This window comes from Amblyomma maculatum, chromosome 6, assembly GCF_055883805.1.
Source record: "Amblyomma maculatum isolate TAMU_Amacu chromosome 6, ASM5588380v1, whole genome shotgun sequence".
NCBI lineage: Eukaryota > Metazoa > Arthropoda > Arachnida > Ixodida > Ixodidae > Amblyomma > Amblyomma maculatum.
The window spans coordinates 186,034,723-186,055,358 of record NC_139349.1 but is presented as its reverse complement, the minus strand read 5'-3'; the positions used below and the strand labels follow the sequence as shown (position 1 = coordinate 186,055,358).

Genomic DNA, 20,636 nt, shown 5'->3' with positions numbered 1-20,636 from the left:
ATATGACATCAATTGGCAGACACATCAATTGAAAGGCTAGTACGAAACGCCTTATCAATTGTTGGATGAAACCCAAGATGGTACACGTCGATGAAAAGTCGCCCTCCGGCAAAGGGGTCTTGTCATGGCGATCAGGTTACTCGCTTGAGAGACACTTGGCAGCGACGTCACGGCAGGATTTATTACCGTGAGAAAAAAAAACATGAACTAACTCTGTCCGGGCCACTGACATAGCATGCTTATATACAAGAGGGAGATGGGAGAGCGCTTTAAATGATGCTTTTTGTTTCGCGCTTGAGCTATATCTGATCACATTATAGGCACGGTAAACCGACACAAATGGCATGCAACGGAGTTTATGCACGGTTCTGAACCATACTCTTTGTTCTGGCAACACAGCGTTGAGTCCCAAGGAACCTGCAATATAGACAATTGAGGTTTTAAGAATGAAAACGCTAATCAAGGGAAGAATTTGAACTAGAGAATGTCCGCTTCTCTTGATGCTTTTTGTTTCGTGCTTGGGCTGTATCTGATCACAGTATAGGCACGGTAAACCGACACGAATGGCATGCATCGGAGTTTATGCACGGTTCTGAACCATACCCTTTGTTATGGCAACACAGCGTTGAGTCCCAAGGTACCTGCACTTTGGACAATTTAAGTTTTAAGAATTAAATCGCTACTAAAGGGAAGAATTCGAACTAGAGAATGACCGCTTCTCTTGATGCTTTTTGTTTCGTGCTTGGGCTGTATCTCATCACAGTATAGGCAGGGTAAACCGACACGAAAGGCATGCATCGGAGTTATCACGGTTCATACTCTTTGTTCTGACAACACAGCGTTGAGTCCCAAGGCACCTTCACTTTGGACAATTTAAGTTTTAAGAATGAAAACGCTAATCAAGGGAAGAATTTGAACTAGAGAATGACTGCTTCTCTTGATGCTTTTTGTTTCTTGCTTGGGCTGTACCTGATCACAGTATAGGCACGGTAAACCGACACAAATGGCATGCATCGGAGTTTATGCACGGTTCTGAACCATCCCAGGCAGCACAAGAGCCCGGGCCAATATTGTCAGTGAGTTGGCAGAGATCAGCCCTATGTAGGCCCAGCGCTGCCATCTTATGGCTGGTATTGGTTGTGCCATTCTATAACACGTCTAACACTGGCCCTAAGGATTCCATCATTAACCGATATTGGTCGTACCTAATTATAATGATAACAACATTGGCCCATGATACCCGACGCTCTAACAATATCGGTGGTACCATTATACAAGGAGGGCAAGGATGGGCCTGGATATTCGGTGTATCACCGGTGTTGGTGTTGCCATTTGATAAGTATGGCTATAACGGACAGCATTAGCCGTCAGTCCACTGATGTTGGCCAATATTCGACATATGCTGGACAATAATGCGAGCTCTGTTACAATGGCCCGCCAATGTCAGATATACACTGGCATACCTTACATATCAACGGTATTGGCATTGCCATTTCATAGGGATGGCTATATCTAACACCGTTAGCCATTACTCCACTGACGTTGGCCAATATATGGCATATGCTGGACAAGACAATACTGTCAGTTCTGTTGCCATGTCCCGCTAAATGCATTAGTCAACATTGTCTTGTCTATTTTACCTACAGGTCAATATTAGATGCAAATTAGCATGGGGCTGGAAATATTCTGTGGAAAACCACATTAGCGTGCTTTTGCGGTTGGCAGGCTCATTTAATATTTGAATTCGTTAACTGTGCTGTTATAATCGATGTTTTCAAGTTACCTTTCCAATTTTAAATGCTTCGGAAATCTTGTGTCTAAATAATTTTAGTTCCGCGGCGCTGGTTTCCGTCGTGTTTGCTTTACTCGCATCTAGCTGTTGTTGATGTTATTTGGGATTACACCGTGTTCTTTTACACTAGATCTTCATTGACTTAAGCTGGCACTGTAATCAATCCACATGTATACTGTGACGAATTTGGATGAGACCGACGATCGGTCAACGGCATCAAATATTAATAAGTTCACCACCGTTTGCCGGTCTGTCAGGGCGGCGGCGATAAATAGCTCCACACCGACCGGGAGATTATCAACCCGGTGTGAAGGCACTCTTCAAGTTATGGGACAAGTTCGATATTATCAGTCGCACACCTATGTTGGCGAAACCCGTTCATTTCTTGAGGATACTGATTTCGGCTCTCGAGGAACATGGCGCCGCATTTGCAGATAATTCGCTCCATAAGCTTACCTACGCCGCTCAGTAAGTCGATGGGTCGGAAGGATGCGCAACTTGTTGGCTGTTTAGAAGGTTTCAAAACGGGCACTATTTTCGCCAACTTCCACTTCGTGGGGACCTCACCAGACCTCCAGGAAGAATCGTATCGTAATATTCCAGAAGTCGAAGGCAGGATAGCTGAAGATAGCTCTCCAAATGTGAATGGTTGGTCCATCGCTGGCACTGCCACCTAGGGGATGTCTGACAGACCTTCTGTGGAGTCTGCGGAAGGCTCTGACCCCGTTGATAGTAGTCTGCAGTATTCTTCTGAGACTTCTTTAATGAATTTTCGGTCATGCAGAGATAGTGCTGTGAAAGGATGAAGGTGTTGGAGGGAAGAGCGCATTCCGCGAACTATCTGCCAGAATTTGGCTACTGTTTGGAGCACATCCAGCGTACAACAAACGTCACGCCATCTGTGCCGACTAAGCTCATCCAGGGTAAGCTATCGCTTTTACCTGTGATTTGTGTGCTTTCTCTCAGCCATTGTCGACATTAGTTCCTCATTTCGGGTTTCAACAGTAATTCCTCTGCTTGCGTGCAACGCAGTTTGTGGATTCTATAGGAAATTTCTTTGGTGCACTCGGCGCAGAGACGGCTGATATGAGGATAATTATCACTTCCATGAGTTTCCAGATCGGTGCACCAGCCAGTTACGTGGGAAATGATAAGAAGGTATGCGAAGGATTAAGACGAGGTCGGCCTCTATCACCGCTGCTGATCATGCTCCCACGTGTTTCCACATCGGTGCACCAGCCAATTACGTGGGAAGGTATGGGAAGTGTGCCAACTGTCAAGGTATGCAAATGTTTAATACAAAGTTGTCCTCTATCATCGCTGCTGTTCATGTATTATATCATAAATACGGAACGGAGGATAAAAAAAGCAACCTAGGCTTTAACCTGTCATATAGAATGGGCGGAAAGGTCGTAGAGCAGCGCTTCCCCGGTTTAATGTATGCAGACATTATTGTGCTGTTAGGAGATAGCGAGGCAGACTGGCAAAATCTAGAAAAGCATTAGGGAGACGAAGTGGGCGCTCTAGGCTTCAGTTTCAGTGTAGTTACATCGGGTCTGATGATTTTCAACGGCTCAACAGATCAGGGTCTTAAAATACAAGGCCATGAAATACGCAGAGCGGCAGAATATAAATATCTGGGGGTATGGGTAAACTATAGATTGGCATACATTGAAAAGCATGAGCAATTACTTAGAGCAAAATAGCGAATGAATGCCGGGATAATGAGGCACAAGGAATTCGGGGGATACAACAGGTATCAGGTGCTTAGGGGAATTTGGTAAGAAATTATGGTGTCATGGCTTTCTTTCGGATAAGCGGGTTTGTGATTAAAAACAAAGGTACAGTCGGCATTAGAAATAAATCAGAGAGCTGTCGGACAATTGGCCACGGCAAAACAACAAATGAGGCTGTACAGGGTGATCTGCTGGGTATCTTTCGAAGCACAGGAAGCTCAGAGTAAAATATTATATGAGGAACGCCTGAGGAAATTGGACGGAAACAGCAAAGTATTTAAATATCTATACCTAAAAATCGTTGACTGACAATGGAGGAAAAAACTAGGAAACTAACCAGAAAGTAAGTGGTCGCAAGGACGAATAAATAAAGAGCGGTAAGCAAGATTTGAAAAACACGAAATGTAAAAAATGGATAAATTTTATGGAAAAGAAAGAGAGTGTGGAACAATACCGAAAGTGGAAAAGGCAGATCAGGAAGGAAGCTTTTTTTGATAACTCAAAGGCAGTGCCCTGCTTTTTGAAGCTAGACTAGGGTGCCTTAGAACATGCAGCTACAAAAAGTAATTTAATCATAAAGATGACACATGTGCAGTATGTGGTGAATTCACAATTAACCCTCTTATACGCGAATGTGATGGTATCCATCTGCAAGTAGATGTAGTCGCAGTCACGTTTCCTGAGACCGTGGGGTTTAGAGATGCCAGTGGCCGAGTGAGTTGACCTGCGGTGGAAGCTAGAAAAAAAAAACGGTTGGAAGATTGGTGGCATAAAAGTAGAAAAGTAACATAATATTAGTAATGTAGAAACAAAAATTCAATACAGTGATGGTGCAGTTAACCGATCTATACAATATTTCAGATGTAGAAAAAAAGCGAGCAGGATAGCAACTGCTACCACCCTATATATTCCTGCATCGATATGACGAGTGGGTGGCTAAATTCTTTGTTCTACTCTTTAACAAATCATTATCCAACCTTCACATGGAATGGAAATCAGCAAAATTAACTCCAGTACACAAATCGAGAAAAAAATCTGATCCCTCGAATTTCAGACCAATATCATTAACCAGCACAGTATGCAAGTTACTAGAGCATATTATCTTAAAACACATAAATGCCTTATAAGAAGTAAATTTTATTTTAACACCCTGTCATCACGGTTTTCGTAAAGGCCTTTCCAGTATTACTCAGCTATTGAATTATCACATGATATATTCAGAAAAATTGCTAACCAGAAACAAATAGTCCTCATATTTCTAGACTTTTCGAAAGCATTTGACCGCATATCACACGCTAAACGTCTGGTAAAACTTCACTTAGCTTTGGGAAATGATCCTGTCCTGGATTGGAATAAAGATTACCTCAGTAATCGCACGAAATACGTTGTAATTAACATTTAGAAATCCGCTTTAGCAAATGTTTCCTCAGCAGTATCCCAAGGAAGTGTTCTAGCCGCAGTATTATTCCTCATTTTTATAAATTACTTACAAGCTACGCTTCGACTAATATTAAACTTTTTGCAGATGATTGCGTTCTTTATCAAGTTATTAACTCCATTGACGACCCCCATCTTACTTTAAACAACACCATAACAGCAGTGCTTCAGTGGTGCCAGGACGGGAAGATGAATATATACTTAAATAAGTCTGTTCTATAACCAGGAAAAAAAACATGCATCAGCCTTAACAGCATTCCCCTTGGATATGTTCATGAGCATAAGTACCTTGTTGTGACGGTACCTTGTGACTTCAGGTGGAGCTCTTATTCTAAAGGTCCACAGAAATGGTCACCAAGAAGCCACTGATCGCGGCTTCAAGCGAAATAACAAGGCTAGCGACGACTACGGACGGTCACGAACGGCGCCGTCGTTCGCCGCGCTCCACCCCCCTCCCCCCCCCCTCCCCGCGGTAATTGTGTAACGTACCTCAGTCTGCTCACGGCATCGCGTGCTGCAAGCGTTGCAAACTCGTGTACTTTCATTACAGCTAAGGCCGCGCATTTTTTGACGTTCTGCTCAGCAACAAGTCGTTCAAACGATACTGCAGGCAGGACAAGGCTTCAGTACGCAGTCACTGCGCTGTCTGCCGTAATCGAAGACCTCGGGCGGCTCACTAGACACCGCATATTCTATACATCGATATTTAAACATTTACAGTGGGCAAATGAATAACTTTTGGTGTCTTCGGCTGACGGCATTCGTGGAGCACTGTTGTAGCGCCTGACAAATCAACACCGCCACAATCACAACATTTCGCAGCATACGCCGGCGTCTCTAGTTAGCACTAGCTCTACACACCATTTTTAGGAACGTAGGAAAGCCTCCGAGACAGATAAGAGTCTCGGAGGCTATGCAGGAGTGCGCAGAAAACTCCACTAGTGCCGTCAGCCGAAGACACCATTTGTGAAGCAGACCCGCTCGTACGTTTCGCGCACTCGGGCGCCGACGAGTAGTCTCCGTCAACAGACGCCGCCATACCCTCGGTTAACGACGCAAACCGAGGTCGTCAAGCTCGGTTTGCGATAACTGCGGTTTGTGGTGTAACCATGGTTTGATCCACCGTGTAACATGTGTTCACCACGGGTTTGCATAACCGATGTTACGCTAACCGTGATTAACCCTTCCTGTGAACAGGGGCTGCGCGAACTGGCTAGCGAGGAGGACGGATTGACGCGAGTACGCCAGCGAGCGAGCGAGCGCGCGGCAACCGGAAGTTCGTCGAAGTGACGTACATCTGGGCGGCGCTTTGAACTTGCTTGTATTCTTTATTTTTTTATGACTTCCTTCGGCGTACGAATTGAGATGGAAATTTCGATAGGTCATTTTTAATCGCCAATATCTCTGGTGTTGCCGAAGCTAGATCGAAAATGTTTACGGGAGAATGATGGGGGGTTCAATATCTATCAGTGCATAGCCTCCTTTATACTCTGGGCCTGTCAACGCCCCGCGCGATTAATAGAGCGGCGCCGTCGAGTAAAGTTGCGCGGTCCCCTCTCTGAGGGCGCCGCTGACGTAGGGGTCGAGGCGCACGGGTAGGAATGTCGGCGCGGGGCGGAAGCGCTGTTATTCGCTAGCGGGATAACTGTTCCTAAGCATGCGTCGTACATATTCAGCATATTTACTTGTAAGGCGGGTTGCAACCGTGTGGCACCTCGGCTCTTCAATGTTTTTTGAACTGTGTGCGGAAATATTGTTCTTTTGTGTACGAAACAAAGGACAATGACCCAATGAGTACCTCCGGTGAGTGCGGAGTGATTTTCGTAGATCTGAAGTCATCGTTTTTCCGCCTGCAACAACGTTTTCTGCGACAGACTGCTAACCCTAACAACACCCAGACGCAGCTCAGCTGCTGCCCTGGCCGGGCTGTCAGGACGCACCATGCCGAAGCCGGCGTCGGTTCGCTCACACCCGAGTGGCGCAAGTGCGGGAGCTGTGGGTTCATCAAAAAGTGTAGGCACCAAAAAAACTGAAAGCAGCCTCCAAGACAAGGCGTTCCGACGCCCAACGCGCGGTGAAGAGGACGGAACGCATCAGCTGCCGAACGCGGACGCTGAGAGTGGTCTTTCTGTGGGACTCACTAAGACTAAGGAGCAGCACGCAAGCGACCAAATGGACACTGAAGACGAAAGTGAGAACGCCGGCGACTACGGCGACTGGACTTTAATCAAGAAACGGAAACCTCAAAGGAAAGTGAAGCCTGAACAGCTTCGTCTTGAACGGGTAAGTCGACCTCTCTTTCCACTCGATCAGGCCACTCAACCGAGTACATGTGCATGATATACCTAAACAAGCCATTACAGAGGCGTTAGAAATGACCGCAAAAAGTTGGGAATTGGCAGATTTGGCTGTTTTCCGCTACGATGAGCAAATCGCATCAAGGTCACTGTTAGAGATGAGGAACACGCAAATAGGCTCACCGCATTAACGCGACTGGCCGGGAAAGTGAACGGACGCGTCTGCACGTACGAGGTCACGATTGAACGAACGCCAACACGAGGCGAGGAAAAAAGTCGGGGCGTTATCAAGGTGCGTCCTGGTCAAAGCATTGAGTACATCAAGGACCACCTAAGATGTGAAACTGCAACTATTCTTGACGCGCGTCTCCTAGGAAAGGCAAACATGCTGCTGTTAAAATTCGATACAGAGCAGCTACCCAAAAGGCTCGTTTTTGATTACGAAATCACAAGGGTCTACGAGTACAGACCGAAAATTATTGCCTGCTATAACTGCCACGGACTGGGACATATTGCTAGGTATTGTCCAGCAGAAGAGGTTTGTAAGGAGTGTGGACGGCTGCACTCTAAAGACACAGAATGCGATCAAGAGTTATTCTGCGTCGCCTGCCAGAAACCGGGCCACATTTCAATCAATTCGGCTTGTCCTAGTCGGGTACCAAAAGAGCCTAAAGAAAATAAGCAGAACCCTGATGCAGTTAAGGGAGAAGTTACATGGGCAGACAAGGCGCGACAGAACTCGTCGACAGAAACTGTGCTGCCCCGTGTTTACCAACAACAACTGGAAGAGTTGCGAAAAGAAAATCAGCAACTTAGAGAAATGCTGGAGAAATTCCTTGCAAGGCTACCACCGGAACAAGACGTTCATGCATCTCAGACGCAGCGGCAACATGCTTCAGCCTCGCCCACTGGGCAGATGCAACGCCGTTCGAAAAGCCGGCCCGGACGGTCGTCCAGTCGTAAAACAACTGCAAACTCCATAAAGCACCAACATACCGAAACATCACTGACTCAAACGCGAAAGACTCATCAGACGACAAAGGCACTTACCGCACAAGGCTCGGCGTATGCGCAAATGCTGAGCATCATGAAGCAAGAGCGACACAACGAGACACAGCGTCTAGAAAAAAGCCTGCGCGATGAGTTTCAAACGATAACAAACGCGATACAGACTCAGATTGAAGCAATTTTTATAGAGTTGCACAAAAGCATCCAACACCAGAACGATGAGCCAAAAAGACGTAAGCCCGCAGAGGCGCAATAAGAATCAGATCAATATATCTACAATGAAACTGCAGAAGTTTCACGCAGACTGGACCTACCCTAAGGGAACAAGTCAGAAAATTGAAACCTCTGGTCATCCTTTTGCAAGAAATAAGAGGACCTTGCACTATTCGGGGTTACCGTACATTTCAGCAGCCTACCATACTTCACCAGAACAGAGGAAACCAACATGCACAGGGTCAAACTGCTCTCCTTGTCAGAAACGAATGCACAGCAACCGAATTACAAATTCCTGATCTAAGTAATGAGTTCAGAGAAGTAATCGCTGTTAAAATGTGTCCTCCTGGGCAGCGGCCCATGGTGGCAGTCTCCGTGTATTATAGGCCTCTGACTGGCAGTCATAATACCGACTCATACGGGTGGCCCGCCAAAGTCCTGGCCCTGTCAGGAAGCCTCCCCATCCTGGTGGGAGGAGACTTCAATGCTAAGCACCCGACTTGGGGCTACGCCACAGCTGACCCAAGGGGACGCATGCTGCACGACACTGTAGAAATGTCTGGTCTATACATATACAACACCCCGGACACACCAACGCGCATAGGACTACACGCCCGACAACGAGATACGACACCAGACCTGACGTTGGCCACACCAGGATTCATCAGGCAATGGGAAGTCGAACAGACAACATGGGGAAGCGACCACTTACCAATTTTGATCACCCTTAACCGAAAAAAGATTCGTGAAAAAAGGCAAACGGTTACCATCGACTGGGAAAAGTTTCCGACAGCCACTGGCGGCAACTTCATGGACTTCGCGCAATTCAGTGCCATGGTTGCGGAAGCACGGCCATGGTCCCGAGACACAATAATATGTGACGACACTACCACACACATGGATAGGCACCTTGCCAACTTGTGGCGAAAGGTCAATATCCTTACGCAACAATACAGATATAAAGGAAAGCGCCACAGGTATCTCATGAGCCTTAAGCGCCAATATCGACTCATCAAGGAGTACCAACAACAGCTCGAAACAGATTCATGGCACAGCACTTGTGCGACGCTCGGACGCAAACCCGGCCTTAAAAAGCTGTGGGGAATTCTACGAAGCCTGCTGGGGAAAAAGAAAAGCACACCACCACTGGCAGAGCTGTTCCTGCGCGAGAACCCAGCTGCACTCGAGGAAAAGGTGATCCACACGTTCTTCCCGCATGCTTCTGAGATACCCACGCCACCATTGCCGGCGATCACGATTGACAACACAGTGATGGAACTTGAAAAACCATTTACATTTGGCGAGCTATTGGCAGCATTAGTCCACGGCAAACCGAAATCGGCTCCAGGACACGACGGAGTAACATGGCAGGAGCTCAGAAATCTTAGCGACGAAGCCCAAGATCAGCTCTTATCTATCATAAACGATTTATGGGAATCAGGAGTGGTGCCAGATGCACTAAAGCTATCAATAGATATACCCCATACCGAAATCAGGGAAGGACCACACAAAACCAGAGAACCTACGGCCAATAGCTCTCACATCCACTATCTGCAAATTGATTTAGCGAATGATAGCCGCAAGAATACAGCATTATATCGAATACGTACAGCCTGGGTTGCATCCAGCCCAGGCTGGATTCCGTCCGAATATGGGCCCGCATGATTGCCTTTGGCTGCTCCGCAGGGTAATCAACCGCAGGTCTCGCAAACAGACACCAGATTACATCCTCGCGGTTGATATGCGCAAAGCACTCGACAATGTAAACCAACAGGTAATCCTACAAGAATTAGCAAAAAGATATCCCAGCCAAAAAGCATACAATTGGATATGCAGCTTCCTTCAAAGTAGACCTATTAGGCTTCATGGCAAAGCTTCGGGATGGAGCCCCAGAACCTATTACTTGGATAGGGGCGTGCCCCAGGGCTCTATTGTTACGACCGTGCATCCGCATTTGCGCGCTCTATTGTTCGCCTGTGGGCATGGAAAAGTTTTGTGAATATGTGGTGATGGTCCAATGGCTCTAAGTGAGCCTGTTTCCAGGAATCCTGTTTTGTAAGCATGTTTTGCTTTGTGGACAACCTGCAAATGCCAAATTGACCCTGTCAAGAGAACGTCTGGGAAAACACAAAGAAACGTCCCCCTGCGGGAAATAGCAGGAAGTGCTTTCTTTCTTTTGTTCACCCTTCCAGTCGAGAAGTGCTATCCTCCAGTGATGAATGCCTCCTATCCAAAGGAGACGACAGAGTGACATGTCCGCTGACGTGCAGGACAAGAAAGGAGCATGACTCATACGGCCATTAAGTGATTTCCCGGGAATGCAGGAAAGATTTGCAATTGTCGAAAAGGGACAATGTTGGGAGCCCTATGCGGCGCCACGTGCACTCGGGTTTCTGAGAAGTAAAACCCCTTGTCAGAACCAGCCTGTGGTTTCTTTGCTGAAGAATAGAAATGTACCTCCTCTCCTCGCCGTTCCCAAGCTTTTCCCGCCAACAAGTGATCACGCCCAACGAATGAATGCCGGACCAGTCAGTGCTTCAGACCATCAGTGCAGTGATGTGTTCGATTGGATGCCGATACCTGAGGGGCGTGCCCTGGATTTGGTTGGTCAGCATCTTCAGAGAGGGGCTGGACATAGGGGGTTTTTAAGGACGCTGCAGAGCACGAAATGTCGCTCTGGGCCCTGGGTAAACGGCTCATCCAGTTGCTTCTAGCTATGAACTCTTAACGCTTGCCATTTTGCTGATGTACTCTTCTTTTTCGTGTAAATAATCTTGTAAATAAGTTTCTCAAAGTGCCATTAAACCTGCTTGTACATATTTCACCAACTTCGAAGATTCAATCCTACTTCAACCCCGAGTCTCTGCACGCTACCAAGTGAAGGCCGGGACGACGTAGCCCCAGCGTCACGACAACTGGTGACCAGCGTTGGGATCTGGATCTACAAGCTGCAACATCTGGTGATTCGAGGTGGGATCTGAATCTACAAGCCACTACATCTAGTGATCGGAGGTGGCATCTCAAGCAACAAGCAGGCGCAACAATCGGCCAACAAGAGAGCAGCTCGGAACATCGATCGCATGTGTGGGTGAGTGCTTGGCTTTTCTTCTGATGTGGACCAGGTTCTAGAACAGGGTTAGATTTTAGAACTGGTAAAAAGTGTTGAAACGCCTTTAGGTTTGGTAGTTTGCACTGTTGTTTTGGAAGTAGCCGACACTCGGAGCGATCATGGACCTACAAAAGCTGCAGAAACCGGACCTGTTGCTATTGTGTGAGGAATTGGGAATTGATACAAGTGGTTTGGCACGAAAACCTTTGATTATAAAGGCAATCACAGATTTGGGAGCCGATGATGAGGAGCTCAGTGAAGCATGGAACCTCATCGCCCAAAAAAAGGAGGAGCAGCTCAGACAGCAGAAAGAGCGGGAAAAAGAAGAAAAGAGGCGTGAGCGCGAACTTGAGAGGGAAAAAGAGGAAAGGGAGCGCGAACGTGAGACGGAAAAAGAGGAAAGGGAGCGCGAACGTGAGAGGGAAAGAGAGGAAAAGAAGCTAGACATTGAGCTCCGGAAATTAGAACTAGAGTTGAGCAAGAGGTCGGGCGATTGTCCCCAGCTAGCGGTACCTCGTCTCAACAAGGAGGCAGATTTCAAGATGTCAAAGTACATGCAGCCATATGTGATATCAGGGGATATCGGTCTGTATCTGGCTAACTTTGAGCGAACCTGCGAAAAACTGTCCTTCCAGCGAGACACTTGGTCTCAGAGATTATTGACGGTTCTGCCCTGCGAGGCAGCGGAGGTTGTCGCGCGGCTAAGCAAGGAGGACGCGGACAACTACGAGAAGGTCAAAGCTTGCCTTCTGAGAAAGTATAGGCTTAGCGCCGAGGCGTTCAGACAACGTTTTCGGAACGCTACTAAGTCCAGGGACGAGAGTTACCCTGAATTCCTGTACAATTTAAGAGTAAATTTGGGCGAGTGGCTAAAGAGCACAGATTCCTACAGTGATAGGGACGCTGTAGTCGAGCGAATTCTTTTGGAGCAGTTTTATAACTGCCTCCCAGAAAAAGAAAGAAATTGGTTACAGGACCGAGGCGAAATTAAGTCGGCAACTGAAGCTGCCGAACTTATTGAGGAGTATGCTTCGCGCCGACAATTCAGCAACCCAGCAGTGGATAGGCCCCGCAATCCCAAGTTCAGTGTGAAAAACCGTCAGGAAAGGCACTTTGCTAGAGTTGGAAACGAAGAAATGAAGGTTTCTTCAGGCAAATTCCCTAGAAAGGACGGCAGTGAGAAAAGTGGGGAAGTGACCAACGTGCAGAACACAAAGAATAAGCTTGAGGCTAGGAAGCCGCTCACATGCTTTAGGTGTAATGAGCAGGGTCACATTGCCGTCAACTGCCGGAAAGAAAAGATTGCTTTCTCGTATGTCAGGGACTGCGATGAAAATATGCAGCTTTTAGAACCCTACCTGCATGACCTAGTAGTCAACGGGAAGCCTTGCAAGGTACTGCGCGATTCGGCCGCAACGATGGATGTTGTCCATCCGGCGTATGTATCGCCTTCCGACTATACAGGACAGTGTGCATGGATCCGACAGGTAGTTGAGGAACAGAGTGTGTGCTTGCCGATCGCGAACGTGGTCATCGAGGGCCCTTTCGGCGAATTAACAACCGAGGCTGCCGTTTCAGGAAAGCTTCCTAAGTGCTATCCGTATTTGTTCTCCAACAAATCGGACATGCTGCTGCGAAAGAGGGGCATCCTTTTCGGAGACAGAGTTGTGCAAGCCTTAACACGTTCAAAGGCGCGAGAACTAGCTACACTGCTCATTCCAGAAAAATCCACAGCGGAGGAAACGGCAGTTAAAACAGTGGTAAATGCGGAAGATAGCAGGTCAGAAAACTTTGAGAGCGAGGCATCTCAGATATGTCAACTTGAAAGTGAGCTTGATGAGACGCGGAATGAGGACGTTCTTGAGAGTAACCTCTTGCCGCCAGTGTCTAGTAATCTCACGAGACTTTTAAGTGGAACCCGAGAGGACTTAGCTATAGAGCAAGCCAATGATCCCAAGATACAGGAGATAAGGGAGCGCCACCGCGCCACTAAGACAGCAAACAATATTTCTTTCGAGATGAGAAAGGGAGTGCTGTATCGCTTATTCAAGGATAAGCGCGGAGTTGAGCGGGACCAATTAGTCGTTCCCCAAAAGTACCGCGGAGACTTACTGCGACTTTCCCATGGCAGCTCGTGGTCATGTCACCTTGGAATAAAGAAAACAAAGCAGAGGCTGTTGCAAGAATACTATTGGCCTGGATGTTTTAAGGACACGGAAAATTTTGTACGGTCATGCGACACGTGCCAGCGGGTTGGAAAGGCGCAAGATAAGTGGAAAGCTCCGATGGTGTTAGTACCAATCATTACCGAGCCGTTTCACCGGTTAGTAATAGATGTAGTTGGGCCACTTCCCGTGACAGAGTCAGGGTACCGTTATATCCTCACTATGTTATGCCCAGCCACAAAGTTTCCAGAGGCTGTTCCGCTGCGCGAGGTGACGTCCGAGAGTGTAGTGGATTCGCTGCTGTCAGTGTTTGCGCGAGTTGGATTCCCTTCCGAGGTCCAAAGTGATCAGGGTAGCGTTTTCACGAGTGTCCTCACCACCTCATTTCTCGAGCGATGCGGCATTAAGGTAGTGCATAGCTCGATCCATCATCCGCAGAGCAACAGCGTAGAAAGATGGCACTCTGTTCTCAAACGAGTCCTGAGGGGACTGTGCTATGAAAACAAGCGCGAATGGGATACCTGCCTGCCTGCAGCGCTTTTCGCTTTGCGGTCAGTGCCGCACGAATCCACTGGATTTAGCCCAGCCGAGTTGGTGTACGGAAGGTCACTGCGCTCACCTTTGCGAATGGTGCGCGAAGCCTGGGAGGGGCGCGGAGAAGACCCAACAGTAGTAGAATTCATTCTGAACCTCTTGAATCGCTTACATAACACTAAGGAACTCGTTGAGGCCAGCATGAAGTCAGCCCAGGCTCGTTCCAAGGTGTACTATGATAAGACAGCCCGTCAAAGGACGTTTTGTATCGGGGACCAGGTGATGTTGCTGAGAAGTTCAAGGCAGAATAAGCTCGAAGTACAGTGGGAAGGACCGGCTGAAGTCGTTGCAAATCTTTCTAACACTAACTACGCAGTGAAAATTCCCGGTAGGCGTAAAGAAGTGCGTATTTATCATTGCAATCTTATGAAGCCTTATGTGCAGAGGGAAGCCGTGGTAAATCTAACGTTAAACCTTCCCGAGGAGATGGGGGACAACTTGATTTGCCTCAGCGGAAAAGGAAGCAACGCTCAGGAGCTTCTCAAAAAGACGGAGCAGAGAGGAGAACTAAAGAAATCCCAGCTGTCCGATCTGGGCGAGATAATAACAGAGTTTGAGGCCTGCTTCGTGGACAGGCCAGGCAGAACTGATTTGACTGAGCACGATATTGAGCTGACTTCAGACGTGCCAGTGCGATCAAGGTGCTACCGATTCTCTCCAAGGCAAAGAGAAATTCTGGATAGGGAAGTAACTCGCATGCTGGAATTGGGAGTAATAAAACCCTCGGAAAGCGATTATGCTTCGCCTATGATCTTAGTAGAAGCTCCAGGTAAAGACCCTAGGCCTGTGGTAGACTACCGAAAGCTAAATTCTCTCACCAGGGATCAAGTGTATCCTATTCCGAATATTGAGGAGAGAGTAGAACAGGTCAGTAGAGCGGCATATGTGACTACGCTGGACCTTACTCGAGGATACTGGCAAGTACCGCTCACTGAACGCGCCAGCAGATACGCGGCTTTCGTCACTCCGACGGGCAGCTACCAGCCAACAATGATGAGTTTCGGGCTCAAAAATGCTCCATTTTGTTTTTCCCGACTCATGGATAGGGTTTTAAAGGGGTGTGAAACATTCGCGGTGCCTTATTTAGACGACATTGCGGTTTTTTCCGACTCATGGGCGGACCATATGGTACATCTAAGAGCTGTACTGAGCCTTTTGCGTCAAGCTGGACTAACCGTAAAGGCCGAGAAATGTTGCCTGGCAAGGGCGACCGTGGACTACTTGGGTCACCATGTAGGTCAGGGTTTCAGGAAACCCAGCGAGATTAAGATTTCTGCGGTAGCAGACTATCCGCGGCCGAGCACGAAGACGGAAATTCGAGCATTCCTAGGTCTGACTGGGTACTACAATCATTACATCCCTAACTATTCAGCTTTGGCTAGCCCTCTGACCGACGCTCTCCGCAAGACAGAACCGACAAATGTAGTCTGGGACGAACAAAAGGAAGCCTCCTTCGTAAACCTGAAGGCTGTGCTGATTAGCCGTCCGGTATTGCGAGCTCCAGACTATGACCGAGAATTCACGGTCCAGTGTGATGCCAGTGATCGAGGGCTAGGTGCTGTTCTCTGCCAGAGAGATGACGACGGTAATGAGCACCCCGTGCTCTACTTGAGCAGAAAACTGAGTTCTAGAGAGAGGGCTTATTGCGCGTCAGAGAAAGAGTGCGCTTGCATTGTATGGGCCATTCAAAAATTGCAGTGCTATCTTGGAGGGGCCAAATTCACCGTAGAGACGGACCATTGTCCCCTAGCTTGGCTGCAAACTGCGACATCGAAGAACAGTCGCCTTCTTAGGTGGAGCTTGATTTTACAGCAGTACAATTTTGAAATAAGATACAAAAAGGGGAAGTTAAATGGGAATGCGGACGCGCTTAGCCGCTCTTTCTAAGCGGTCCGAGATGTTCCTCACCATGTATCCAAATTGATAATCAGGTTTTTTTTTTTTCGTGCGCTTGTATATGTGTGGCTATGTAAAGCAGCACGTTTGGTTTTCTAGGAATACGTGGGTCCTGAACGTCTTGAGAGTGGGCTTTTCTCGAACAACAATGGCAGTTTTCTTTTAACCTGGTCTCTTCAGACGGGAGCCGAGTGCTTGCTTCGACATGTGGTTGAGTTTCAGACAGCTCGAGCAATTTGGCCTACAACAATCAAGACAACGCGACAAGCAACAGCGAGCTTCAAGCGTTCACGTGCAGGCCATTAAGTCGTCTCTTCATGCAGCAGCTGGGACTGCTGCCCTCCGAGTCTCTTCTGGCGGGGGAGGAGGCTGTTACGACCGTGCATCCGCATTTGCGCGCTCTATTGTTCGCCTGTGGGCATGGAAAAGTTTTGTGAATATGTGGTGATGGTCCAATGGCTCTAAGTGAGCCTGTTTCCAGGAATCCTGTTTTGTAAGCATGTTTTGCTTTGTGGACAACCTGCAAATGCCAAATTGACCCTGTCAAGAGAACGTCTGGGAAAACACAAAGAAACGTCCCCCTGCGGGAAATAGCAGGAAGTGCTTTCTTTCTTTTGTTCACCCTTCCAGTCGAGAAGTGCTATCCTCCAGTGATGAATGCCTCCTATCCAAAGGAGACGACAGAGTGACATGTCCGCTGACGTGCAGGACAAGAAAGGAGCATGACTCATACGGCCATTAAGTGATTTCCCGGGAATGCAGGAAAGATTTGCAATTGTCGAAAAGGGACAATGTTGGGAGCCCTATGCGGCGCCACGTGCACTCGGGTTTCTGAGAAGTAAAACCCCTTGTCAGAACCAGCCTGTGGTTTCTTTGCTGAAGAATAGAAATGTACCTCCTCTCCTCGCCGTTCCCAAGCTTTTCCCGCCAACAAGTGATCACGCCCAACGAATGAATGCCGGACCAGTCAGTGCTTCAGACCATCAGTGCAGTGATGTGTTCGATTGGATGCCGATACCTGAGGGGCGTGCCCTGGATTTGGTTGGTCAGCATCTTCAGAGAGGGGCTGGACATAGGGGGTTTTTAAGGACGCTGCAGAGCACGAAATGTCGCTCTGGGCCCTGGGTAAACGGCTCATCCAGTTGCTTCTAGCTATGAACTCTTAACGCTTGCCATTTTGCTGATGTACTCTTCTTTTTCGTGTAAATAATCTTGTAAATAAGTTTCTCAAAGTGCCATTAAACCTGCTTGTACATATTTCACCAACTTCGAAGATTCAATCCTACTTCAACCCCGAGTCTCTGCACGCTACCAAGTGAAGGCCGGGACGACGTAGCCCCAGCGTCACGACACTATCCTCGGGCCTTTGCTTTTTAACTTGGCCATGACCCGCGTAGCAGAAGCGCTCGAGCGAGACACTTCGGCCCGCTTCACCATCTACGCAGATGATGTCACCATATGGACAGAAGCAGTGGATTACCCAAATGAAGAAGTCATGCAGACGGAGCTCCAAGCAGCAATCTTCAGCCTCACTGACAGCTTGGAAGCATTGGGGCTACAGCTCTCACCTGAAAAGACACAACTCATAAGCATAGACGGCAAGAATTCTACAAACGCCAAAAAGCAGATTACACTGCATCTTGGACAACACAACATCACGTCTGCCAAAGGGCAGACAAAAATCTTGGGGGCACAGATTTCTAGTTGCAACAGTCCTCGTAAATGGATTCGTACATTGCAACGTAACTGGACCCCGATGCTGCATATGATTCGCCGGATTTCAAACAAATACGGTGGAGCCCGGCAAAAATCGTGCCAAACACTGTCTAGAGCGGTTGCTGTAGGCAGGATTCTGTACGGGGCACCTGTCTATGAGTTTTCTAATCGCGACGTTAAAGACATCGAAAAGCTACACAGGCCACTCTTCGTTAGAATAGAAATTCAAATTATATGGACACCGGGACATACTGGCACGGACGGGGGAAACGCAGCCGCGCAAGCGGGTGGGCTTGCTGAAACGTAGAATGCCCCACACCCCAACTCTATGCCTAAACCGATAGACTTAAATCCTTACCAAACAATGCTCACTAAAGGCTCCTCTGGCAGATCGATGATGCACTATGTACGCACCAAAATAAAACACGACAGTAAGCTTAGATTACATGAAGCGACATAAACGCCGGTGTTTGAGGACACGAAAGGGCTCACTCGACCACAAGAAATATTTCTCAACAAAGTAATAACAAACGCTGCTTACACACCGCACATACTTGACAAGTGGTTTCTCCGAAGACACGAAACACTCAAACACAACATATGCACGCACTGTCAGGAACAGTGTACAGCAGACCTAGAACATCTTATATGGCAATTTCCATCGTTTTCACAAGGAAGAAACAAAATTACGCATATTCCACACGACGACATGCCCACATTAGCAGGTCAGGTTATATCAAGCACCGAAATACAACACTGCATTGCTACATACGGCAGTGAGAGCGGCCTGCTTCGAGTAGTGTGAGAGAGGTCGACTTAGAGCGCGAAGATCGGCCGCATGGCAAGCAACAAGCAACAGCTTGAAGAACCGTTAAGACGAAGAAGTTACACTCCCATCCCTCCTAACTCCCCAAGAACCCAAACTGCGGCCGAGAGCCATCCCTTCCTTTCAATAAAGGCTTCATTCATTCATTCATTCATACTTGTAAGGCCGACATCCACTAAGCATAACAAGTGATCATGATACTTGTTAGGCAATAACACCAACGCTATATGACATTTTATGTCAGGCAGTTTCAAGAAATTGCGCATGGCTCGCAAAACTGCATGACTGCTCCGCTAGCGCCCATGGTAATAGAGAAATTACAACGCTAGTCTACGCTGCAATAAAACAAAACTTAAGAAGAAAGGCAGCAGCATTTATTTACACATTTCACAACCGAAATTGCGCTTCGAGAGTACCATGTAGAAGTGGTGTGATGAATAGCTGCCACAAGTAGGGAAAAAAGTTCGCGGTGACTGCTGTCACTGATAGCACTTCGGAAGCCAGCTTGATTTACAGATGATTGGAACAACTGCATCGCAGTTTGCCATTGAGATCTGTAAGGAGAACAATTTTGTTATCAGCTGTTACTTTCAATAATTTAGCGCGTCGTACAAACGTTTTTTTTTTAACTAGAAAAACAAGGAAAGACAAATATACCCGTTGCATTTTTCTGTTTCGATCACTCCAAAATAATCGTCACAATAGGCAAAGCTCGTGGTTTCATTTTTTTACAGAATTGCGCAGTTAGCGAAACAAAAAATACTGCGCTGGAGCACATGTAATATACCACACAGACGAGCTAACCAAGGAGGAAGTTCGCATCGCAGTCCAGAAAATACACGTGCACATTTATTATTATTATTACCTTACTCACGCGTAATAAACACACTTCTGGTGCTGTCATTATTTCTCACAGGCCTTAATGCGGTTGAGTGCGAGAAGGGAAACTAATATAGGCTTTGCAAGATTTGGTTTAACTCACTTTAAAGTAGTCATCTTCACAATAGGTAAATCTTGTGTTTCTATTTTATCACAAAATTTTCGCGATTAGAGTATACTGAAAAAAAAAAACTTCGCGCGAGCACACTAACACACTACGCAGACAAGTTAGAGAAGCAATTAGCATTGCAGTCCAGAAAGTACAGGTGCGCATCTAACATTACTAATAAAGTATTGCAGCTTAATAAACACATTGGTGCTGTCACTATTTTTTACAAGCCTCAAAGCAGCTGAATACTACGCAGCGATCGCCGGAAAGACAAAGCAAAGCTGGTACTTGCCAGTTGGTGCAATGCTGTATTCCTGCAGCACCCGAAGGCAGAGAAAAGCAGAAGCATGACCTTGCACACAGCAGAACAGTCCACGAAACAGCGAGACAGCGGCAGCACGTGGCTATCCGGACCGCCTTGCAACACTGCGCACCGGGCACTCGCCTGGCGAGTCGCCATCTCTCGGCAGCCAGCGGCGTAACTTGTCAACGGAGGAGGAGCGGCGGCGACGGCCGAGGAGCGCGGAGTTGACAGGCACAGAGTGTATAACGGAGGCTATGATCAGTGTTATGGCGTTGTTTACTCTTCTTGGGGACCCTTTTTGTGGACCTTCAACAACGTGACGTCAACCGCCCTAAAACAGCTATTCCTTATTAACAGGTGCCTTAAACTAGCATCATCTGAAACAAGGTTACTTGCATACAAAACACTTATCAGACCGGTACTAGAGTACGCTAATACGCTTGGTTCGCTTTTATTAACCAGCTCACTAAAAACCTGGAGGCGGTACAAAGAAAGGCACTAAGATTTATATACTATAAGCATTCCGTCACACAAAACAAGCAGATCTTCTAACCT

The 20,636-nt window shown here is 47.4% G+C and overlaps 1 protein-coding gene across 2 annotated transcripts in view; it reads left to right on the top strand.

Annotated features, from left to right (window-relative positions):
* LOC146187569 (uncharacterized) overlaps positions 1-20,636 on the top strand; it is a 378,746-nt gene that overhangs the window by 265,707 nt on the left and 92,403 nt on the right. The gene's annotated exons all lie outside the window — the stretch shown is intronic.